Source organism: Sapajus apella, unplaced genomic scaffold (genome assembly GCF_009761245.1).
Source record: "Sapajus apella isolate SASKATOON/1434 unplaced genomic scaffold, GSC_monkey_1.0 scaffold53, whole genome shotgun sequence".
NCBI lineage: Eukaryota > Metazoa > Chordata > Mammalia > Primates > Cebidae > Sapajus > Sapajus apella.
Genome location: NW_022436993.1, coordinates 6,950,061 through 6,976,306, shown reverse-complemented (window position 1 = coordinate 6,976,306; position 26,246 = coordinate 6,950,061). Strand labels below are relative to the sequence as shown.

Sequence of the window (26,246 nt, the reverse complement as noted above, 5' to 3'; positions counted from 1 at the left end):
GGAGTGCAATGGCGCGATCTCGGCTCACCGCAGCCTCCGCCCCCTGGTTCAAGCAATTCTCCCGCCTCAGCCTCCTGAGTAGCTGGGATTACAGGCATGCACCACCATGCCCAGCTGATTTTTTGTATTTTTAGTAGAGACGGGGTTTCACCATGTTGATCAGGATGGTCTCGATCTCTTGACCTCGTGATCCACCCGCCTCGGCCTCCCAAAGTGCTGGGATTACAGGCGTGAGCCACCGTGCCAGGCTAGGATAAATATCTTTAGTGAAATTGTTCTTCCCCGACTTTGGCTTCTTCATCCTATATCTTGATTTGCAATCAAAGATCTATTAAACGTTATTGGTTAATAAATCTTAAAAAAAAAAGAAGCAGCAAATGACTTAGAGAATTTTTTTTTCCCATTTATTTATTTTATTGCATTTTAGGTTTGGGGGTACATCTGAAGAACATGCAAGATTGTTGCATAGGTACACACGTGGCAGTGTGATTTGCTGCCTTCCTCCCCATCACCTACATTTAACTATAACTGCATGCGATGGCTCTTGTCTGTAATCCTAGCACTTTGGGAGGCCAACATGAGCAGACTGCCTGAGCTCAGGAGTTGAGATGAGCCAGCAAAACACAGTGAAACTGTTTCTACTAAAAATACAAAAAGTGGCTGGGCACAGTGGCTCACATCTGTAATCCCAGCTCTTTGGGAGGTCGAGGTGGGCGGATCACAAGGTCAGGAGTTCAAGACCAGCCTGGCCAACATGGAGAAACCCCATCTCTATTAAAAATAGAAAAATCAGCTGGGCATGGTGGCAGTCTCCTGTAATCCCAGCTGCTCGGGAGGCTGAGGCAGGAGAATCGCTTGAATCCAGGAGGCAGAGGTTGCAGACCATGCCATTACACTCCAACCTGGGCAACAGAATGAGACTTTGTCTCAAAAAAAGAAAAAAAAAATTAGCCAGCATGGTGGCACATACCTGTCCCAGCCACTGAGGAGGCTGAGTCATGAGAATCACTTGAACCCGGGAGGCAGAGGTTGCAGTGAGCCGAGATCATACCACTTCACTCCAGCCTGGGCAACAGAGCGAGACTCTGCCTCCAATAAATATATAAATATATAAATAATTGAAGCAAAACTAGCACTGTCAAGCCCTACTCTGCCAACTCCTAAAGATGATATACTTGTGCCTTTGAAAAAAAGAAAAAACAAAGAATCCTGTTAAAAACTGTTCTCCCATGATAGCCTTATAAGAAAAAAAATATGCCCTTTTACTGAATGAAATGCATCCAAGAACACCTTTCACTTCAGTGACAAGGAAAACAATAATAAAAACTGTAGAGATGTGAATATCAGAGAAAGCCCATATAAAAGAACGCAGCTCATCGACCGTAATTGTGCTCCAAATAACTCCTACAGTCGGTTTAAACACTAAAGTTCTTTGGGAGGCACAGAATGGCTCAGAACCACAAGGATGGTCCAAGTGCATTGTCAGTGTAAAGAACAAATGGTGCCCTTGTGACCCGAAAGAGTTAATATTACTCCTTTCCCCCCAAATTTATTACTAGCCAGGTCTCTGAGATATGATTTGGCCCTGGAAAAAGTCCATTTGTTCCCAAGCTTTAATACTCAAAAGCCCAGCAAAGACCTCCCCCCTTTCTATCTCCAAACCTCCATTGCTACCTAAAAACCATATTTTGTAAACCCAAATTTTAACTATAAGACTGGTTTTTCTCATGAGGCAAAGTAAAAATCCTCTATGATTAATGCTTTAGCTAAAAGCACAGAATGTAGAATGGGAAGATTATTTATGGTTCTTCTCTTTAGAAGCTAATAGAGTCAGATGTTAGCCTAAAAGGTTGAAAATCCTACAGTGGGATTTTTTTTTTCCAACAGATAAAAGTGGCTTCTGGAAAGCAGCATAAATACTGTCTGCAGTAAGCCATAAGCACTAATAATTTTGCTGTAAGTGCTCAGTCAAAGGGAGATGAACATGTTAAATGTTATTAAAAAGTGGACAGCATATTATCTTGAAAGCCACGGTGAAAGAGTAGCATAAGTGACAAGCATTGCTTTCAGTGCTATATTAAGATGGACGGTGGTTGAGGGGATTTGCCAGGCCACCCTTCCCTATAGTTAAATCACATTCAGTGGCTCAAATGTAATATGGATTGAATTTCCCATTCTAGTTTTATTTCCCTCAAGGCTGTTAAATTTCTTTTTTCTCTAAATTGTTCATTCCTCTTAGGCTAATTCTGTTTGAAAGACCAACTTTGTTAATTGTACAAAATAGGCAAGTAAGCATGAGACTCGATTTTACTACTTTTTTGTTTTTTGAGACAGGGTCTTACTCTCTCACCCAGGCTGGAGTGCAGTGGCATAATCATAGCTCACTGCAGCCTGGACCTCCCGGGCTCAAGTGATCCTCCCACCCCAGCCTTCCCAGTAGCTGGGATTACAGGTACATGCCACCATACCCAGCTGATGCTTGTGTTTTTTTGTAGAGACAGGGATTCACTGTTGCCCAGGCTGGTCTCAGACTCCTGGGCTCAAGCAATCTACCTGCCTCAGCCTCCTAAAGTGTTGGGATTGCAGGCATTAGCCACTGTGCCCAGCTGATTTTACTGCTTTTGACATTGTTAAAATTTAATTTGGGCCGGGTGCAGTGGCTTACTCCTATAATCCCAGCACTTTGGGAGGCCAAGGCAGGCAGGTGACCTGAGGTTGGGAGTTTGAGACCAGCCTGACCAACATGGAGAAACCCTGTCTCTACTAAAAATACAAAATTAGCAGGGCTTGGTGGCACATGCCTGTAATCCCACCTACTTGGGAGGCTGAGGCAGGAGAGTTTCTTGAACCCAGGAGGCAGAGGTTACAGCGAGCCGAGCTGAGTGCACTGCCATTGCACTCCAGCCTGGGCAACAAGAGCAAAATTTCCTCTCAAAAAATAATAATAATAAAATAAAATCAATTAATTTGGCAGAGAAGGTTGTGTTTAGGTTTTTCTCAATAGGGTATTTCCAGTGAAAAGCTTTTTGTGTTTTTGTTCCCTTTTTAAAAACCAGGAACATTAAATGTTTCTTTTTCTTTAGGGATATTCCTTAAAATAATTGGATTTAATAAATTACTGGGAACAAATATAGAAACAGCAAATTTTCACCTCCTTTGAGAATGAATGGAACAAAGAGAAGAAAAAAAGAAGAAATAGCAATTTGAAAATAAAAGGCCTGAGATATAACACTAAGGCAGACATATTCCCCCTTTATAATAAAAGAGATTTCCACAGAACAGATGTGTTGATTGTTCAGTAAGGCAACAATTAGTTACTGATTTAATTTGGGAGATGATTAAAACATTTATATGCATGGGAATGGCACTGTTACCAAGTTACTCCATGCATGACTTTGGTCAACATGACCAATGAATCACAGCCTCCTGGAAGAACAGACAGCTTGGGAGCAGTCCTGTCTCCAGGTGGATGGAAATATTACAGGTGTTGGCTGGTGTTAGAGGAGGAATCCAAATCAGACTTCCTAAATGTATTCAGAATGTTGTGCAAGCATATTTATTAATGTGAAAGAAATTTGCGAATTGGCAGTGTTCGATTTCTTTTTTCTTTTCTTCAAATAGGGTCTTACTCTGTCGCCAGGCTAGAGTGCACTGGTATCATCATAGTTCACTGTAGCCTTGAACTCCTGGGCACATAGGATCCTCTCGCCTCAGCCTCCCGTGTAGCTGGGACCACAGGTATGCACCACCACACCCAGTTAATTTTTTTATTTTTGTGGAGATGAGTTCTCACTATTTTGTCCAGGCTGGTCTTGAACTTTTAGGCTCAAGCAGTCCTCCCACCTCAGCCTTCCAAAGTGTTGGGATTACGGGCACGAGCCACCGCGCCCGGCCCAATTTCTTAACAGAAAACAAATCTGAATCAAATAAGGCATAGATAGATTGATAGATTATAGACCTACATCAGTTCAGTTTCAACAGGAAACAGATGCCATGCTGAAAGTGCATCATTAAATATTGTTAAATGAAGAGAGAATTTATAAAGGTGTTATACTAGTTTACTAGGGTTGTCATAACACAGTACTAGAGACTGGATGGCTTAAACAATAGAAATGCATTTTCTTAGAGTTCTGGAGGCTGGAAAGCTAAAATCAAAGTGTCAGCATGGTTCATCCCTTCTGGGGGTGTAAGGGAAAGACCTGGTCCACGCCTCTGTCCTTGCCTCATAGATGGCCATCGCCTCCCGGTGTCTTCACACTGTCTTCTTTTATGTGTGTCTATTTCTGAATCCAAATTTATGCTTTTTATACAAATACTAGTCTCATTGGATTAGAGCCCACTTTTTTTAATTGTTGTTTGAGGCAGGGTCTCACTTTGTCAACCACGCTGGAGTATAGTGGTGAAATTTTAGCTCACTGCAACCTCGAACTCCTGGGCTCAAGTGATCCTCCCACCTCAGCCTCTGAAGTAGCTGGTACTACAGGTGCACACCACCACATCTGGCCACAGCCCACTTCTATGGCCTAATTTTAACTTGATTACCCCTGTAAAGACCTCTTCTCCAAATAACATCACATTCTGAGGTATTGGGGGTTAGGATTTCAACGTATTAATTGGGAGAGGGGAACATAATTCAACCCATAACAGGCTGGGAACAGTGGCTTATGCCTAGAATCCCAGCGCTTTGGGAGGCCAAGGCGGGAGGATGACTTGAGACCAGGAATTCAAGATCAGCCAGGGCAACATGATGAAAACCTGTCTCTACTAAAAATACAAATATTAGCCTGGCATGGTGATACATGCTTGTAATCCCAGCTACTTGGGAGGCTGAGGCAGGAGAATAGCTTCAACCTAGGAGATGGAGGCTGTAGTGAGCCAAGATTGTACCACTGTACTCCAGCTTGGGCGACAGAGCAAGACTCTGTCAAAAATAAATAAATAAATAAATAAAAGTAACAGGTGTAGACACTGCTTGAGAAAACCAGCAAGGGATAGTCCAGTACCCTGGGGCTAATCACAGCAGAAAGCTTTTCCACCCTAGGATGAAAGATGAATGGAGAGCAATATGGAACTTAAACCTTAGGAGGATTGCTTGAGGCCAGAAGGTTGAAACTGCAGTGAGCTATCCGACTGCATTCCAGCTTGAGTGAAAGAGCAAGACTTTCTAAAAATTAAAAAAAAAATGTTAATTAAAAAAAAAAAAAAAAAGGCCGGGCATGGTGGTTTATGCCTGTAATCCCAGCACTTTTGGAGGCCGAGGCAGGTGGATCACAAGGTCAGGAGATTGAGACCATCCTGGCCAACACGGTGAAACCCTGTCTCTACTAAAATACAAAAGAAAATTAGCCAGGCATGGTGGCTCATCCTGTAGTCCCAGCTACTTAGGAAGCTGAGGCAGGGGAATCGCTTGAACCCGGGAGGTGGAGGTTGCAGTGAACCGAGATTGTACCACTGCACTCCAGGCTGGCGGCACAGACTCAGTCTCAAAAAAAAAAAACAAAGAAAAAGATAAAAAGGTCTTGTGTTTTGGCTGGTAGCCAAATATTCAGGGAGGGGTATGTATGAAGCATTAAGGAATTAACTACCATTAGAGTTCTACATGGAACTCTGATAAAAGTTGTGTTTATACCCCAAGTGTCCTGACTACACTAGCAATCAACAATCTTTGCTTAGGAATCCGTGCAAAATGTGTATAAAGATCTTTTACAAAGCCTCCCAAAATACCCTTTCCCATGGAGTACCAGAACACTCAGCCTCCTTTGATTAGATCTAAACACAGCGGAGGTCATTTCTTTGGAATTATCAGTGTAAGCTTTTCTATATGACTTCTGCAATGTCATAGCAGGGTCTCTCTCTTTTTATATTGGTGAACAGATGTAAAGTTTTAACTTCAATATAAAGGTTACTGCATAAATTCTCTATGTCTTTTTAAGTCCTGTGACATGGTAAATAAAGTAAAAAAACCAGCATCTACACATATGCTATAAAAGTCTCATATCAGTTTTCATCAGCAGATGAAGAGTTACATACCAAACATGTGCAAACATGTAATATTAGAGCTTTCCAACTCAAAAAAATACTAAGCTTTTTCTCAAACTAACAATGATTATATTCCTCCGAGGGCTATGAATACATAGAGTTTGAAGGTTTTATGTCCAACTATTCTTAAAGTTATTTGAGGGCAGAGAAAGGTCACTGGGATTTTTTTTTAATCATTTTATAGAAAAACAGCTGGACTGATTTAGTCTAACATCTTCCAGCTACGAAATGGGAAGAATAGCTGGAAGATGTTAGAAGTTCGTGCTGTTCAGGTTCATGCTGTTCCCCACATAAACCCGAACAGCATGACAGCATTTCAGAAAGAAAGCAAGATTTCTTGGCCAGGGGTGGCAACCTACGCCCCTAATCCCCGCACTTTGGGAAGCTAAGGAGGGTGGATCACCTGAGGTCGGGAGTTTGAGACAAGACCAGCCTGGCCAATATGGTGAAACCCCATCTCTACTAAAAATACAAAATTAGCTGGGCCTAGTGGATTACATGCCTGTAATCCCAGCTACTTGGGAGGCTGAGGCAGGAGAATCACTTGAACCCAGGGAGGTGGAAGTTGTGGTGAGCCGAGATCGAACCCCTGCACTTCAACCTGGGGCAATAGAGTGAGACTCCATCTCAAAAAAAAACAAAAAAAAAAGAAGAGAAAGCAAGAAGATTTCTGTGTTGGAAAGCTGATATTCTTGGATTTGACCAACTGTTATTTATTAAAGCTGCTATCAATCTTAAGAATATGACTTCTCATAATAAATAAATATGAATAAGAAAATTTTTTTTCTGAAAGTAGGCTTATACCAGGTAGGAGAGAAAATAGAAACTCAAAACATTATGACTTCATTGTTACATTTACTGTTTCTACCAATCTATGTGTACATACATAAACAAGGAGTAACATTTAAAGAAAGAAGCTGGGCCGGGCATGGTGGCACACACCTGTAATCCCAGCACTTTGGGAGGCTGAGGCAGCAGGATCCCTTGAGCCGAGGAGTTCAAAACCAGCTTGGACAATATAGTCAGATCCTTGTCTCTAAAAATAAGCAAATAAATAACTGAAAGACTGTAGACTATTTCTAAAACTCTATTAAGGTTCAACCTATTCTCACACATTTCTCTTTTTTTTTTTTTTGAGACAGAGTCTCGCTCTGTCACCTAAAACTGGAGGGCAGTGGAGCAATCTCAGTTCACTGCAACCTCCTGCTACCAGGTTCAAGTGATTCTCCTCCCTCAGGCTTTTAGTAGCTGGGATTATAGGCATGCACCACCACTACACCTGGCTAATTTTTGTATTTTTAGTAGAGACGGGGTATCGCCACGTTGACCAGGCTGGTCTCAAACTCCTAAACTCAAGTGATCTGCCCACCTCAGCCTCCCAGTGCTAGAATTGCAGGCATCAGCCACCATGCCCTGCCTCTCACACGTTTTTTAATTAGTCTTTCACTCTTCACCGAAATATTAATCTTGGTTTTGAGTAGTCTCTGCCTTCTAACACGCTCAATCCTTTATAAAAGTTTGGTTGTATGGCCGGGCATGGTGGCTCATGCCTGTAATCTCAGCACTTTGGGAGGCCAAGGCGGGTGGATCACCTGAGGTCGGGAGTTCAAGACCAGCCTGGCCAACATGGTGAAACCTTGTCTTTAAAAAAAAAAAAAAAAAAAGTTTGGCTGTGTGTTGTCATACCATCCTCACAAATTAGATGGTTATGAAGCATGGTATATTTGTTCATTTTAATTGATGAGCCTCTTAGACCATATGCAGATTTCCACTGGCTATAGGAGAAATCTATATATTGATATGGATAGATACTCAATATATTATTGAATGTTTATAGGATTTGGAAGGGGAGAGCAATTGGAATAATGCCCTTGAATTATTTGCCAATAGAACTCAAGAGGGAACACTTTAAAGAGGTTAAAATAAAAAATGTTATATATGGCCCAGGCATGGTGGCTCACACCTATAATCCCAGCACTCTGGGAGCCAGAGGTGGGCAGATCACAAGGTCAGTAGATCAAGACCATCCCGGCTAACATGGGGAAACACCATCTCTAGTAAAAATACAAAAAATTACCCAGGCATGGTGGCACGTGCCTGTAGTCCCAGGTACTCAGGAGGCTGAGGCAGGAGAATCGCTTGAACCCGGGAGGCAGAGGTTGCAGTGAGCCAAGATAGCACCACTGCACTCCAGAATGAGACTTTGTCTTAAAAAAAAAAAAAGTTATGTATATTTTTAGCATGACAAAAAAATTCAAAGGCGGAAAATAGCAGAAAAACATGAGAAAAAAAGTTTACATATGTTGAAGGAGTTCTGGGACTACCTTGAATAAACAATGCAATGGCATCAGGTTCTTTGATTATGGTATGGCAGATTGATATATCTCATGCTTAGCAGTAGAGCAAAACTGAAATGGCCAGCTAGTATAAGAAATAAAATCCAGCCACTCATCAGATTTTATATTAGTGAAGTATGATTATAGACACTTAAAGAGTAAAAGTGACAAACACTTCTCAACTTTTAATTTCAAGAATTAAGACATATCTATCATCCTAGACTTGCAAAATTTTAAGACAGGAAGAGATAATTTTTTAGTTATAAAAAATACTGGCATCCAGTCACGGTGGCTCACACCTGTAATCTCAGCACTTTGGGAGGTTGAGGCAAGCGGATCACAAGATCAGGAGTTCGAGACCAGCCTGGTCAACATGGTGAAACCCCATTTCTACTAAAAATACAAAAAATTAGCTGGGTGTGGTGGCAGGCACCTATTATCCCAGCTACTTGGGAGGCTGAGGCAGGAGAATAGCTTGAACCCAGGAGGCAGAAGTTTCAGTGAGCCGAGACTATGCCACTGCACTCCAACCTGGGCAACAGAGCGAGACTCCATCTCAAAAAATAAAAAAAAACTACTGGCCAGGCTCGGTGGCTCATGCCTGTAATCCCAGCACCTTGGGAGGCTGAGGCAGGTGGATCATTTGAGGTCAGGAGTTCAAGACCAGCCTGGCCAACATGCTGAAACCCCATCTCTACCAAAAATACAAAAATTAGCCAGGTGGTAGTTGGCGCACACCTGTAATCCCTGCTACTCAGGAGTCTGAAGCAGGAGAATCGCTTGAGCCTGGGAGACAGATGTTACAATGAGCTGAGACTGTGCCACTGCACTTCAGTCTGGGTGACAGAGCAAGACTTTTTCAAAAAAAAAAAAAAAAAAAAATACTGATCCCAGATGAGAATAAAAGATTTGTCCCAAATCACACCGTTACTCTAGACTGTGAGTCTTCAATCATTGATTCAACATATTTGTATTTGGTGCCTAAAATGTGGCAGGCATTGTGAATTGGACTATAGAGATGAAGAGGACACTTAGACCCTGCCCACATGGCAGTGCGTGACAAACAGGATAGCAGACCTGTTAGATGGCGCAATGTAGCATGATGAGTGCAATGGTACAACTATGTACACACTCCCCGGCAGTACAGAGAGTGATTCTGTCTCAAAAGTTCTTTTTTTTTTTTTTTTTGAGGCAGAGTCTCGCTCAGTCACCCAGGCTGGAGTGCAGTGTCATGATATCGGCTCACTTGCAACCTCTGCCTCCCAGGTTCAAGCGATCCTTCTGCCTTAGCCTCCTGAGTAGCTGGGACTACAGGAGTGCGCCACCATGCCCGGCTAATTTTTATATTTTTAATAGAAATGGGGTTTCACCATGTTGGCCAGTCTGGTCTGGAACTCCTGACCTCGTGATCTGCTCACCTTGGCCTCTCGAAGTGCTGGGATTACAGGCATGAGCCACCACACCCAGCTCAAGGGTTCTTTATGAGAAAAAGTAGACTTTTCCACCTCGGACCCGACAGAATGGCTCCCGCAAAGAAGGATGGCAAGAAGAAAAAGGGCCATTCTGCCATCAACAAGGTGGTGACCCGAGAATACACCATCAACATTCACAAGAGCATCCATGGAGTGGGCTTTAAGAAGCGTGCCCCTCCGGCACTCAAAGAGATTTGGAAATTTGCTCTGAAGGAGATGGGAACTCCAGATGTGTGCATTGATACCAGGCTCAGCAAAGCTGTCTGGACCAAAGTAATAAGGAATGTCCCATGCCGAATCCGTGTGCAGTTGTCCGGAAAATGTAATGAGGATGAAGATTCACCAAATAAGCTGTATACTTTGGTTACCTATGTACCTGTTACCACTTTCAAAAATCTACAGTCAATGTGGATGAGAACTAATCGCTGATCGTCAAATACATCAAATAAACTTTAAAAATTGCCTTTAAAAAAAAAAAAGAGAGAGAAAGTAGAAAAGACTTCATAAAGAGAAGGCATTCTTATTTTTTTTTACCACCCCTCAAGCAGGCATTCTTTAACCAGATCTCCAATCAATAAGTAAAGAAAAAAGAAAAGGAGACATCACACAGTCTGAAGTTCAGCGTGGCTGCAAGGATGGGGGACAGGTGAGAAATGGGACAGGAGGAATGGAAAAACCATGAAGCTCGAAGGGAAGACAGAACTGTGTGTCTAATGACCTCGTGCTAAATCACTCAGATTTTATTCTGGAGGCCACAAAGGCAAGACGTTCAAGCTGGAAGTAGGAAATGTATTTTTGAAAGAGAACTCTCACAGTGGGCTGGAGAACAGATTATAAAGAAAGAAACTGGAGCCTGGAAGGCCCATTGCCAAGATGCAGCAATGGTACACTCACTACTTTATTTTCGTTTTCCAGCAAAGGCCTTTGGGATTATGATGTTTTCACCCTCCAGTACAAAGCCAAGATAGCAAACTGTGAACTGCAGTTCAACCCTGACCAATCACTGGCTTCTTCTGAAGCTTCTGCTACCACCCCATCTTCATGTACACCGAACATTCCTTTTCCCTCAAATGCATCAAAATGTACTCCTAGGGTCTGGTGCAGTGGCTCATGCCTGTAATCCCAGGACTTTGGGAGGCTGAGGCAGGCGGATCACTTGAGGTCAGGAACTCAAGACCAGGCTGGCCAACATGGTGAAAGCCTGCCTGTACTAAAAATACAAAAATTAGCTAGGCATGATGGCACATACCTGTAATGCCAGCTACTTGGGAGGCTGAGGCAGGAGAATTTCTTGAACCTGGGAGACAGAACTTGCAGCGAGCCAAGATTGTGCCACTGCACTCCAACCTGGGTGATAGAGTGAGACCATCTCAAAAAAAAAAAAAAGGCTGGGCATGGTGGCTCATGCCTGCAATCCCAGCACTTTGGGAGGCTGAGGCAGGTGGATCACCTGAGGTCAGGAGTTCGAGATCAGCCTGGCCAACATGGTGAAACTCAGTTTCTTTAAAAAAAAAAAAAATGGATTTCTGTCTCTAAGACTTTCCTAGAGTAGAGAAATGGGATTTGTCTCTCTACGTGATAGTATACAGATGAGCACAAAGAGGATATGGGTTTGCATCTGAAGATACAGATCCGGAAGACATCTGTGAAGCAGGAAGCCATAGAAAGAATCCAGTCACAGCTGGGCACAGTGGCTCACACTTGTAATCCCAGCACTTTGGGAGGCCTAATGTGCTCTGCCACCCGGCTAGAGTGCAGTGGTGCGATCTCAGCTCACTGCAACCCCCACCTTCCAGGTTCAAGCAACTCTCCTGCCTCAGCCTCCCAAGTAGCTGGTATTAAAGACATGGGCCATCCCTCCCACCTAATTTTTGTATTTTTAGTAGAGATGGGGTTTCACCATGTTGACCAGGATGGTCTCGATCTGTTGACCTCGTGATCCACCCGCCTCGGCCTCCCAAAGTGCTGGGATTACAGGCTTGAGCCACCGCGCCCGGCCCAATCATGGTACTTCTAACCATGAAATACTATGCAGCCAAAATCTATTACAAGTGTGTGGGGGTGAGGGCTCTATCTGTAGTAATATGGAAAGATATAACCAACATATAGCATTACATGAAGAAAATGCAGAAGGTTATGCAAAGTATGCTACCATTTGTGTGAGGAAAAAATATGTGTAAACTTCTGTGTTAAACAAATGTTTACTATCTTTTGAGGAGTACTCAAGAAATTGATAACAATGGTGGCTGGGAGCCCATAGGATTAGCGGCTCATACCTGTAGTCTCAGAACTTTGGGAGGCTGAGATGGGCAGATCACCTGAGGTCAGATGTTCAAGGCTAGGCTGACCAACATGGTGAAACCCCCTCTCTACTAAAAATAAAAAAATAATCTGGGATTACAGGCAAATGCCTGTAATCCCAGCTATTTGGGAGGTTGAGGCAGGAGAACTGCTTGAACCTAGGAAGCAGAGGTTACAGTGAGCTGGGATCACACCACTGCACTCCAGACAGAATCTGCCAAAAAAAAAAAAAAACAACAGACCCAGGTGCGGTGGCTCATGCCTGTAATCCCAGCTCTTTTGGAGGCTGAGGCGGGTGGATCATGAGGTGAGGAGTTCAAGACCAACCTGGATAATATGGTGAAACACTGTCCCTACTAAAAATACAAAAATTAGTCGGACATGGTGACACACACCTGTAATCCCAGCTACTCAGGAGGTTGAAGCAGGAGAATCGCTTGAACCCAGAAGGTGGAGGTTGCAGTTAGGCAAGATCATGCCACCGTCCTCCAGCCTGGGCAACACAGCAAGACTCCGTCTCAAAAAAACAAACTAAGCAAAAAAAAAACAATGGTACCTAAATAGCTAGGAAACTGAGGAGGAGAGGATGCTTATTTTTCATTGTACATGCTTTTGAACTTTTTGTATTTTATACCATGCATACATAATACTTGTTTAAAAATTAAAGTTAGTTTAAAAAATAAGCTGGGTATGATGGTATGTGCTTGTAATCCAAGCAACTCAGAAGGCTGAGGCAGGAGGATCCCTTAAGCCCAAGAATTTGAGACCAGCCTAGACAACACAGCAAGACCCCATCTCAAAATAAAATATCAAAATAAAATAAATGTTAAATATAAGCAATTACGGGCACAGCAGACACCAGGACTCCAAGATGCTGTCAATCGCACTAGTGAAGGACAAAATCTGGAGGTCCAACTAGGCGAGCTGCAACGCTGGATCCTGATGTAGGACTTCACCCCTAGCGGCATTGCCAGAGCGTTTCAAAGAGAGTGCCACCAGTACTACGACAAGTACATCAGCGTGAAGAAGGGGGCATTTCAGGGGTTACCATGGTGCTGGCAGGCCACGTGCTTTTCAGCTACTGCCTTTCCTACAAGCTCAAGCATGAGCAGCCACGCAACTACCACTGAAGAAGAGGACACGCTCTGCACGCCCCCACAACCTTCTTGGCCCGAACCCCTCCATGAGGGTCACAATCTCAATCGTTGCTGAATCCTTTCATATTCTAATGGGAATTAACCTCCAAATAAAAGATGACTGATTTTTTTTTAAAAAAAAGGTAATTACATAAGAATTGTTTAAGCAAGAAAACACAATGAAATAAAGAAAAAAGATTTATATGAAAATAACTTTCCCACCCTATATACAGGGAAAATCTAGTGTCCCTCCCACTACCCTCGAGGATTTTTTTTTTTTGAGACGGAGTCTCGATCTGTCTCCCAAACTGGAGTGCAGTGGCGCAATATGGGCTCACTGCAACCTCCGCCTCCTTTTTTTTTTAGATGGAGTTTCGCTCTTGTTGCCCAGGCTGAAGTGCAATGGCATGATCTCAGCTCACGGCAACCTCCACCTCCCAGGTTCAAGCAATTCTCTTGCCTCATCCTCCCAAGTAGCTGGGATTACAGGCATCTGCCACCATGCCCAGCTAATTTTTTTTTTTTTAGTAAAGACAGGGTTTCTCTATGTATGTCAGGCTGGTCTTGAGCTCCTGACCTCAGGTGATCCACCTACCTTGCCTCCCAAAGTGCTGAGATTACAGGTGTGAGCCACCATGCCAGGCTCTTCAAGGATTCTTGAGAAAAGAAGGGCTGTGCATTTCTCCTAGTGACCTTGTATTCTGATATCTTGATTTCGCTGGCGTCTTAGACTCAACTCCAATTCCTGCCTCCTACATATGTTACTTATCACCGTGAACAGTAGCAGCAGTCACTGGCTCTAATTAAGCCTGTTTTTCCCTACATAGCCCTCCTTAGAGCTCTTTTCAAAACTCATCTATTAGTAACAAAAATGGGGAGTTCTTTTCTCCTTCTAGTTAGTACATAATCCAAAAATTTGAGCCAGGCGCAGTGGCTCACACCAGCAATCCCAACATTTTGAGAGGCCAAGGCAGGAGGATTTCTTGAGCCCAGGAGTTCAAGACCAGCCTGGACAACACAATCAGACCCACCTCTACAAAAAATTTAAAAATTAGGGTGGGCACAGTGGTTCATGCCTGTAATCCAGACACTTTGGGAGGCTGAGGTGGGTGGATCACGAAGTCAGGAGTTCAAGATCAGCTGGCCAACATGGTGAAACCTCATCTCTACTAAAACTACAAAAATTAGCTGGGCACCATGGCAGTTGCCTGTAATCCCAGCTACTCGGGAGGCTGAGGCAGGAGAATAGCTTGAACCCAGGCAGCAGAGGTTGCGATGAGCCGAGATCACACCACTGTACTCCTGCCTGGGCAACAGAGTGAGACTCCATCTCAAAAAAAAAAGGGGGGGGAGGATTGCTTGAGCCCAGGAATTTGAGATTTCTGTGAACCATGATCACACTACTACATTCTAGCCTAGGCAACAGAGCAAGACCTTGTCTCAAAAAAAAAAAAAAAATTGATGTATCAGCTACCCAAATGGTGCCAGCAACCAGCCAGAGAGAGACGGTCTCTAAAATTTAAAAAACAAAAAAACAAAGCCTGCCTGCCCAGGAACCTGTGGCCATGGATTTGCACACTAAGTTCCAGAATTCTCTCTCACTTGCTACTTCTGCAATGAATTTTTTGGTCTTGACCTCTCTAGGAAGCTCACGCAATACTGCATACCTTCTACCTAAAACTTCCTTTCTTAAACTATTGCTTCAAGGGTCATCTCAAGCAGTTTCAAGAACTTCTCTGTAACCCCAGAACTTTGGGAGGCCGAGGGGACAAATCACCTGAGGTCAGGAGTTCGACACCAGCCTGGACAACATGGTGAAACCCCTCTCTATTAAAAATACAAAAATTATCTGGTTGTGATGGCAAGTGCCTGTAATCCCAGCTACTCGGGAGACTGAGATAGGAGGATCACTTGAACCCGGGAGGCTGAGGTTGCAGTGAGCTGAGATCACCCCACTGAACTCCAACCTGGGAGACAGAGAGAGACTCCATCTCAAAAAAGAACTTATTTGACTTTGAAATCTCTTTCAAGAACGAAACTGTTCTGTGATGTCCTGTGCAGGTGAATTTGTTAGCAATGGTTGGTTAAGTGTTGTATTCCTAGCAAAAACGCAGTCTTGGCTGAGCTCTAGAGGGATGACTGAAGCCAACATGCAGTTGGGTATGGCACCAGAGTTCCAAACTGCTTAGCCCAGAGGTCAGCCACCTGGATGCCAATCCTCCATCCCGCAGGGCTTACTCTGACATAGTTTGTATATTAGTCCCACCTAAATCTCATATCAAACTGTGATCCCCCATATTAAAGGCAGGGCCTGGTGGAGGTGGTTGGATCATGGGGGTGGATTTCTCATGAGAATGGTTATCAGCACCATCCCCTTGGTGCTGTCCTCACGATAGTGAGTAGTTCACAGGAGATCTGTGTGGCACCTCTCCCCAGTTCTCTGTCTTACTCCTGCTTTCACCATGTGAGACACCTGCTCCCCCTTTGCCTTCCACCATGATTGGAAGCTTCCCAAGGCCTCCCCAGAAGCAGGTGCCACTGTGCTTCCTGTACAGCCTGTAGAGTCATAAGCCAATGAAACTTCTTTTTTTTTTTTTTTTTAAGACGGAGTTTCGCTCTTGTTACCCAGGCTGGAGTGCAATGGCGCGATCTCGGCTCACCGCAACCTCCGCCTCCTGGGCTCAGGCAATTCTCCTGCCTCAACCTCCTGAGTAGCTGGGATTACAGGCATGTGCCACCATGCCCAGCTAATGTTTTGTATTTTTAGTAGAGATGGGGTTTCACCATGTTGACCAGGATGGTCTCGATCTCTTGACCTCGTGATCCACCCGCCTCGGCCTCCCAAAGTGCTGGGATTACAGGCTTGAGCCACCGCGCCCGGCACTTCTTTTTTTATATATTACCCAGTCTCAAGTATTTATCTTTTCTTTCTTTCTTTCTTTTTGAGACGGAGTCTCGCTCTGTCACCCAGGCTAGAGTGCAGTGGCTCGATCTTGTCTCACTGTACCCTCTGCCTCCTGGGTTCAAACAATCCTTCCACTTTATCCTCCCAAACAGCTGAGACTATAGGCATATGCTACCATATCCAACTAATTTTTACATTTTTGTAGAGACCGGGTTTCACCAAGTTTCCCAGGCTGGCCTCGAACTCCTGAGCTCAAGTGATTCACCCACCTCAGCCTCCCAAATTTCTGGGATTACAGGCATGTGCCACCACACCCAGCTGGAACATCACTTTTACTTGAAAGAACAACTGACAGATGTATGATTATTTAGGCTTCGATATTTGGCACACTGTCTCAATCTTAAATGAAGTGAACCTGTCATTTTAAGGAATTCAACTGCCAGTGTTGGTTGCCAGTAATAGAATTTGAGCTTTCAACCGGGTGCAGTGGCTCACACCTGTAATCCCAGCACTGTGGGAGGCCGAGGCGTGTGCATCACCTGAGGTCAGGAGTTTGAGACCAACCTGGCCAACATGGTGAAAACCCATCTCTACTAAAAATACAAAAATTATCTGGGCATGGTGGCGGACACCTGTAAACCCAGCTACTTGGGAGCCTGAGACAGGAGAATCACTTGAACCCAGGAAGTGGAGGTTGCAGTGAGCCGAGATCACGCCATTGCACTCCAGCCTGGGCAACAGCAGGGAAACTCCATCTCAAAAAATAAATAAATAAAATAAAATAAACTTTGAGCTTTCAAGCAAAACCTAGAATTTTCAAAAACTTGAATCTGCCAGTGTGAGCTTGAAAGCTCCCCAAACTTAAGATTTTTCTGCTGAGATCAATGGTGATAATCACAAATGTGATTCTTTTAATATTGTGTAATGAAAAGCACCAATATTTGGAAGATCTACGTCATTCAGGGAACTAGTATTTTCCACATGACCAGTGCATGATGTTACAAAATTATGCATGGGCAAAAGATCCATTCATAGTGCAAAATAAACCAATGAATTTTAATATAACAGAGTACAAAAAGTTCATTGATGTGAATTCAGATTCTACATTGCAACTACATTTTAAGAAATTACCACTTGTCAAGTTTTGGTAGGGCACCAAAGAATAATACCTATGATTATCTAAAAATGCTAACAAAATACTCCTCTATTTTCCAGCGTTATGCCTATGTGAGGCTGAATTTTAACTACTTCAACCAAAATAACATTACAGCAGATTGATTGAAAAAGCAACTATGAGAACCAAATGTCTTTTGTTAGACCAAATATTAAACAAATTTGTAAAACCATGAACCACCATCCTTCTCATTAAATCCTTTTTGTTTTGGAATAAATAGTTATTTTTATAAAATACATATTATGGCCGGGCGCGGTGGCTCACGCCTGTAATCCCAGCACTTTGGGAGGCTGAGGCGGGTGGATCACGAGGTCAATTAATCGAGACCATCCTGGCCAGCAAGGTGAAACCCCGTCTCTACTAAAAATATGAAAATTAGCTGGGCATGGTGGCGCACGTCTGTAGTCCCAGCTACTCTGGAGGCTGAGGCAGGAGAATTGCTTGAACCCGGGAGGCCGAGGTTGCAGTGAGCCAAGATCATGCCATTGCACTCCAGCCTGGGTAACAAGAGCAAAACTCTGTCTCAAAAAAAAAAAAAAAATATATATATATATATATATATATATATATTATTTGTGCTAACATGTATATGGTTTTTACTGTTATTTTTAAATGAATTAATGATTACTTTTAAGTTTGTCTAATTTCTAATATAATAAACATCCGTAAATAGAACTCACAAAATAAAAGCTCAATTTTTAAGAGTAGAAATGGGGTGCTGAGACCAAAAAGTTTAAGAACCGTTGGTTTTACTGAACAGACAAAGTCACTTTAGAATGTATCTGCTTTTTTTCAGGGAAAATCGATGACTGGCCTTCCTTAGTTATGTAAATATATGATGAACAGGCACCTGCCACTCTGGGAGAAGGGTAAGAGGACCTTTTGTGACCTGACAAAGTCTGTCCCTCAAAGCTTGGTATACAGAGGTGGTCACTAGGTGTAAATCTGCCTGGGGACCAAGAAGCTTCCTAGGAAGAAAGCAAACAAACCTTGGCCCCTTCTCTTTAAGATTCAGTGTCCTTACCACTCAGAAGGCTTGAGAACTGGTGGGAACAAAGGACATCAAAGGCTTCAAAGGGGTGAACTCACCATGAGACAGCGAAGAATTCTGCACAGGTGACCTGGGCCTAGAAGGCCATATAGGAGGAATCGCTCCTGCAGAGTGTGAAATTGAGGATGGCAAGTCTCTCTGGATCTCTGGATCCAGCTACTTTGTCCCAGTGGTTCTGTCTTGGGAATAATGACTAACCATGAATGTGAACTAGAAGAGAGATTCTCCGGGAGCTCATATGTGGGTATCTGCAGAGATCCAAAATAGCAGTGGCATCATTCCAGCAGTGGGGTCAGGCCTGGGCTGAATCATGTTTCAGCAGTGATAACTGTGGAGTGATGATATAAGAAGCAACCACCCTAAACTAGAGCCCACTGAGGAACTAATTTAATTATTTAGCTTTTTTGCTACTTAATGTTTGAGAGCAGACCTGATCCCTTTGAACTGAATAAGCCCCTATTATTCTGGGATAATTGGAAGGCAATGGACAGTTTTAAAAGAGAGATTCTGGCCAGGCGCAGTGGCTCATGCCTGTAATCCCAGCACTTTGGGAGGCTGAGGCAGGTGGATTACAAGGTCAGAAGTTCGAGACCATCTGGCCAACATGGTGAAACCCCTCTCTACTAAATACACAAAAATTAGCTGGATGTGGTGGTGCATGCATGTAGTCCCAGCTACTTGGGAGGCTGAGGCAGGAGAATTGCTTGAACCCGGGAGGTGGAGGTTGCAGTGAGCCAAGATCATGCCATTGCACTCCAGCCTGGCAAGGGAGCAAGACTCCGTCTCAAAAAAAAAAGAGAGATTCTGTGGTCAGGCACAGTAGCTCATGCCTGTAATCTGAGCACTTTGAGAGGCTGAGGCAGGAGGATCACTTGAGTCCAGGAGTTCAAGACCAGCCTGAGCAAAATAGCGAGACCCTGTCTCTATCGGGGGAAAAAAAGGAGGTTGGGGGAATAATTACAGAGTGCTTCAAAAACAGAGAGGTAGCCAACAAAGTCTAAAGCAGATATAGGAAACACTTCCCAAAGCACATTAATCAGGACATTTATTGCCAGCTGGTAAAACAAAGAATCCTGAATATCAATGATTTAACACAATTAATTAATATTAATTCAGTGTTTATATTTTTGTTCTGCCCCAGCAGATTTCCTTTTATTTCTTTGTTGTTGTAGTTGTTGTTGTTAAGATGGAGTCTCACTTTGTTGCCAAGGCTGGAGTACAGTAGCGCAGTCTTGGCTTACTGTAATCTTTGCCTCCCAGGTTCAATCAGTTCTCTTGCCTCAGCCATAGGAATAGCTGGGATTACAGGTGTGAGCCACCACTCCCAGCCAAACCCACAAATTTCACTTACATTCTGTTCTCCGGAACCCAGCCACGTGGCCCAACCTAGATGCAAGAGAAGTGGGTAAGGTAGGTTTTCCCAGTCCCAGGAAGGAAATGAAATGGTTTGGTGAACGCATAGCATTTTCTCTGCCACACTGAAGTGATTTCTGAGTTAAAGAATGAGGGAATGAATGGAGAAGGTAAAGGCAGAGAGTGAACATTTTGGATAGAGAGCAATGCATATTAAAAGCCCCACATGAGCCAGGCAGGGTGGCTCGTGCCTGTAATCCTAGCACTTTAGGACACCGAGCCAATGGATCATCTGAGGTCAGGAGCTCAAGACCAGCCTGGCCAACATGGTGAAACCTTGTCTCTACTAAAAATACAAAAATTAGCCAGGTGTGGTGGCACGCACCTGTAGTCCCATCTACTCAGGAGGCTGAGGCACGAGAATTGCCTGAACCTGGGAGGTGAAGGTTGCAGTGAGCCAAGATTGCACCACTGCACTGCAGGCTGGGCGCGGGGAAGGATCTCCATGGGAAGCAGCTGGAGTGAAAAATGTCAGAGGAAGGTATGATAAGTTGTGAGACTAAAAAGGTAAGCAGAGCCCTAACATAAAGAGTCTGTGTGCCATGTAACCCTTCATCCTAAGAGGGGTGGAGAGCCATTCGAGGGTTTTAAACAAGAGAGTGATGTGACCAGATCTTAGCTTCTGAAAGATCATTTGGGCTGCAGCAGCACAGAGGCCAGATGAGAGGCCAGACACAGTAGCTCACACTTGTTATTTTAGCACTTTGGGAGACCAGAGTAGGAGGATCTTTTGAGGCCAGGAGTTCGAGACCAGCCAGGGCAACATAGCAAGATCCCACCACTAACAATGAACTTGTTTAAAAAATTGCATGAAGGCTGGGCATAGTGACTAACACCTGTAATCCCAGCATTTGGGAGGCCAAGGTGGATGGATCACGAGGTCAGGAGATCAAGACCATCCTGGCCAGCAAGGTGAAACTCTGTCTCTACTAAAAATACAAAAATTAGCTGGGTGTAGCAGTGCATGCCTGTAATCCCAGCTACTTGGAAGGCTGAAGCAGGAGAATCGCTTGAACCTGGGAGGTGGAGGGTGCAGTGAGCCAAGATTGCACCACTGAACTCCAGCCTGGTGACAGAGCTAGACTCCATACCTCTCTACCCCCCAAAAAAATTGTGTGAACAATGAGTTTGGCAATGAGGGGTGAAGAAGAGGGGGAAATGGTTTTGTATACTGAGACAAAGAATTTTCTTTTTTTTTTTTGAGACGGAGTTTCACTCATGTTACCCAGGCTGGAGTGACCTCGTGATCCACCCACCTCGGCCTCCCAAAGTGCTGGGATTACAGGCTTGAGCCACCGCGCCCGGCCCAGAATTTTTTTTTTAAGAGCAGTTTTAGGTGAACAGCCAAGTGAAGCCAGAGGCATTTGGGAAACTAGGCCTAAAGACATATCTTAACTGGAGATGAAAGATGTGATAGGCATCAGTATAGGGATGGTGCTTGAGACTGTAAATGCGGATTACCCAGGCAGGCTACAAAGAGCAGGAATGGAAGAAGTGATGGACAGTTAAGTGTTTAACAATCATCTCTCCAGCTAAAGGAGGCCCGATTCGTAGCATTTGCTGATGGCTGTGGTCAACTTCAAGGCACCAGCTTGTCATCACTGAGCCTAGAGTTGTGAAGAGATACACTCAGTTGGTTCTTATGAGCTGCTGGGAGCCAACTGCAGCACACCAGTGAATACAAGAGAACCCGGCATACAAATATTTAAGAGACAGAATAAAAGAAATCTTGACCGGGCTTGGTGGCTCATGCTTGTAATCCCAGCACTTTGGGAGGCCGAGACAGGCAGATCACTTGAGGTCAGGAGTTCAAGACCAGCCTGGCCAACATAATGAAACCCTGTCTCTACTAAAAATACAAAAATTAGCCAGGCATGGTGGCAGGCACCTGTAATCCCAGCTGCAAGGGAGTCTGAGGCAGGAAGATCACTTGAACCCAGGAGGTGGAGGTTGCAGTAAGCCAAGATCAAGCCACTACACTCCAGCCTGGGCAACAGAATGAGACTCCATCTCAAAAAAAAGAAAAAAAGAAAAGAGAAATCCTGAAAGAAGAAGCCTCAGAAAGAATATAAAGGAGGAGAGTTATAGTTGACACTCTCCTCACTCCAGCAAAAAATCAAATAAGTTAAAAACCAGAAATTAGGCCAGGCGGGGTGGTCCATGCCTGTAATCCCAGCCAGCACTTTGGGAGGCCAAGGTGGGTGGATCATCTGAGGTCAGGAGTTTGAGACCAGCCTGACCAACATGTTGAAACCTCATCTCTACTAAAAATACAAAAATTGCTGGGTGCAGTGGCTCACACCTGTAATCCCAGCACTTTGGGAGGCTAAGTCAGGTGGATGATGACGTCAGGAGTTTGAAAACATCCTGGCCAACACGGTGAAACCCTGTCTCTACTAAAATTCAAAAATTAGCTAAGCATGGTGGCAGGTGCCTGTAATTCCAGCTACTTGGGAGGCTGAGGCAGGATAATCACTTGAACCTGGGAGGTGGAGGTTGCAACGAGCCAAGACCAAACCATTGCACTCCAGCCTGGGTGACAGAGCTAGACTCCATCTCACAAAAAAAAAAAAAAAAATTACCCAGGCATGGTGGCACATGCCTGTAGTCCCAGCTACTCAGGAAGCTGAGGACAGGAGAATTGCTTGAACCTGGGAGGTGGAGGTTGCAATGAGTTGAGATTGCACCACTGCACTCCAGCCTGGGTGGCAGAGTAAAACTCCATCTCAAAAAAAATTACCAATGGGATCAATTGGATTTAGCATCTAAGATTCATTAGTATTCTTCCTTTTTAAACAGAGTCTTGCTCTGTCATCCAGGGTGGAGTGCATTGGCATGATTTCAGCTCACTGCATGTAGCCTTGACCTCCCAGATTCAAGCAATCCTCCCACCTCAGCTTCCCGAGTAGCTGGGACTACCTACAGGTGCACGCCACCACCCCAGGCTAATTTTCTTTTTTATTTTTTGGAGAGATAGGATCTCACTATGTTGCCCAGGGTGGTCTGAAGCTGGGCTCAAGCAATTCTCCCACCTCAGCCTCCCAAAATGTTGGGATTACAAGCATGAGTCACCATGGCTAATATTCTTAATAAGATCATTTTTAATGGAGTAGCAGGAACACAAGACAGATGATGGGGATGCCTAAAATAAAAATGAAATCAGATGTTGAAAGCCAAAAGTGTAGCCGGGGTCAGTAGCTCACGCCTGTAATGCTAGCACTTTGGGAGGCCGAGGCAGGTGGATCACCTGAGGTCAGCATTTGAGACCAGTCTGACCAACATAGTGAAACCCCATCTCTACTAAAAATACAAAAATTAGCTAGGCATGGTGGTGCATGCCTGTAATCCCAGCTATTCAGAAGGCCAAGGCAGGAGAATCCCTGGAACCTGGGAAGCTGAGGCTTCAGTGAGCCGAGATCACACCACTGCACTCTAGCCCGGGCAATACAGTGAGACTCTGTCCCAAACAAAAAAAAGAAAGAAAGAAAACCACACGTGTAAATAATTCTTGGACACCAAAGATATGTTAAATTCAATTTTCCAACAGAAGATAGAGCTGAACAAATCATTCAAAACTATAACAGCACTATCCTTCACTCCTCTTAATTTCACACCCCACACACATGCTTGGATTTCTATAACTGATTTCATATTTTATTTTATTTTAAGATGGATCTCGCTCTGTCGCCAAGGCTGCAGTGCAGTAGCACGCTTTCGGCTCACTGCAGCCTCCACCTCCTGGGTTCAAGTGATTCCTCTGCCTCGGCCTCCTGAGTAGCTAGGATTACAGGCATGCACCATCACACCTGGCTAATTTTTTTGTATTTTTAGTAGAGATGGGGTTTCACCAAGTTGGCCAGGCTAGTCTTGAACTCCTGACCTCAAGTGTCTGCTGCCTGGCCTGGATTTCTAAAAAGTAGTACCATTTTCCCAGGAGACATGGGAAAATGTACGCAGTCTATGCTGATTGTGCTATTGTCAACGTACTTAATGACAATTCTGAAAATCCCTTTTCTGGTCTGTTCCAAGTTAGAACTGACTGAAAAAAGAACTTGGGTGAAATCTGGAAAGCAGAAGTGAAGCAGCAGTTGTTGCCCTCGGCAGGTGTAAAGTCTCGTGTGTGAAGACTCCCAGGTGCCTGGCAAGGCCCCAGCTGATTGTCACTGTCTTTCACACTGCATCCAGCTCATCCTCCCAAACATTGGCCATAAAACCAACAACAGCCCCAGGTAAACCAGCTGGGTGTGGTGTGCGGGTGCAGACCCATGAAGGTGATGGCTTCCCAGAGACCCATCCATGAGCTCTTGCTGTAGGGTCCCACCACAGGGCCTGAACGGTGCTTGGCCTTTCAGATTTCTCTGCAGCTCCAACTTGTCTGCCTATTTTGGTGTTTCAGGCCAAATGAATGATGACTTTTTTTTTTTAGAGTCAGGCCAACTGAATGATGACTTTTTGTTGTTGTTGTTGTTCTGTCTCTCAGCCTGGAGTTCAGCAGTGCAATCATAGCTCACTGCAACCTCAAACTCCTGGGTTCAAGGGATTCTCCCACTTCAGCCTCCCAAGTAACTGGGACTGTGGGCATGCACCACCCATAGCTGGCTAGTTTGTTGTTGTTTTAGTTAGGTGGCGTCTCACTATGTTGACCAGGCTAGTCTCCAACTCCTGGCCTCAAGTGATCCTCCTGCCTTGGCCTCCCAAAGTGCTGGGATTACAGGCATGAGCCACTATGATGATTCTTTTGATCCTTCAACTCCCCTCCCAAAACTTCACTTTCCTCATTTCTCTTACCATTTGTGTAATATCTAATTTTTTTCTCTCCCTCTCAGTCAGAGCATACTGCAGCCCCCAACTCCTGGGCTCAAGCGATCCTCCCACATCAGCCTCCTGAGAGTTTAGGACTGCAGGTGCATCCCACGACACCAAGCTAATTTTGTTTCTTTTGTTTTTGTTTTTGTTTTTTTGTAGAGAAGGAGTCTTGCAATATTGCTCAGACTTCTGTGTCTAACTGCTAAAATAAATCCCTTATCTCTGCAAAGCTCTTTTTCCCCCCACTCGCCACTTCTACAATGCTCTTGACATCTCTGCTTCCCTGACAGAACCCTAACTGGTATCATTATTGGTACTGGGCATGAAGAGAAGCCTGAACAAATCTAAAATATGTGGCTTTGGTTTCAGGAGAGGGCAATGGGTAGAGGATGAAAAAGCAGCATGAAAACTGTTAGCAAAGACTGGGAAAATCGTTAACAAAGCATTAGCAGAGGTTGAGAAAGAAGTAAAAAACTGCTACCGCAGACTGGAAATCGTGATTTGTGTTATACAGCAGTGAAACAAATTGGCCAAACTGTCACCTGTGGTGACTGGGAAGACAGAAAATGTGCCTAATGAACTTTTGGATCTTTTCAAGCAGAATATTGAAAGCACCAGAGAGTTAGTCCTAGCTGCATATGATAAAGTGCTACGAGGGAGGTGAGGGTAAAGAAGGAACTGTGGCTAGCAAGCAAAGTTAGAGGAAACAGAACATGCCGGACTCACTTTTGTTGGAAAACAAAACTTGTTCCCATCTCCAGCTATTGGCCTGCAAAAGATTCTGAGTAAGGAATGGCCTCAGGGCTCTATGAGATCCTTTGCTGGGTACAGTGACTCATGCGTGTAATCTCAGCATCTTGGGAGGCTGAACCCAGGAGTTCCCAGGTCAGCCTGGGCAAGAGCAAAAACCCATCTCTATGAAAAATACAAAAATTAGCCGGGTGTGGTGGCACGTGCCTGTGGTCCCAACTACTAGGGAGGCAGAAGTGGAAGGATCACTTGAGCCCAGGAGGTCGAGGCTGCTGTGAGCCGTGATCCTCAGCTGCCCTCTTACCTGGGTGAAAAAATGAGACCCTGTCTCAAAACATTTCTTTAAAAAAAGAAATTATTTGCTAAGACTTCAAAAACACTTAAAGGTTGTGCCTAGAAGACTCTCAGACAAAAAGACGTCTAGGAATAGATATGGTTCCAAAGAGGACTAATTCCCAAAGAGCTATAAAGAGTGGGCCTGTCTCAAAAAGAATTGTGGATGTGACTTATATCTAATGGAGAGGACAATAAATCAGATACATAAAAAGCCCACAGCCGGGCGCGGTGGCTCAAGCCTGTAATCCCAGCACTTTGGGAGGCCAAGGCGGGTGGATCACGAGGTCAAGAGATCGAGACCATCCTAGTCAACATGGTGAAACCCCGTCTCTACCAAAAATACAAAAAATTAGCTGGGCATGGTGGTGCGTGCCTGTAATCCCAGCTACTCAGGAGGCTGAGGCAGGAGAATTGCCTGAACCCAGGAGGCGGAGGTTGCGATGAGCCGAGATCGCGCCATTGCACTCCAGCCTGGGTAACAAGAGTGAAACTCCGTCTCAAAAAAAAAAAAAAAAAAAAAAAAAAAA

At 44.3% G+C, this 26,246-nt stretch overlaps 2 pseudogenes across 1 annotated transcript; both read left to right on the top strand.

The window, feature by feature from the left end:
* The first annotated feature begins 9,855 nt into the window (after nucleotides 1-9,855).
* Nucleotides 9,856-10,317, top strand: LOC116527251 (annotated as a pseudogene).
* Nucleotides 10,318-12,908: 2,591 nt separating this feature from the next.
* On the top strand, nucleotides 12,909-13,410 carry LOC116527250 (annotated as a pseudogene). Its single transcript, XR_004258453.1, has one exon. The product of XR_004258453.1 is annotated as an ATP synthase subunit f, mitochondrial pseudogene (transcript).
* Nucleotides 13,411-26,246: the final 12,836 nt, after the last annotated feature.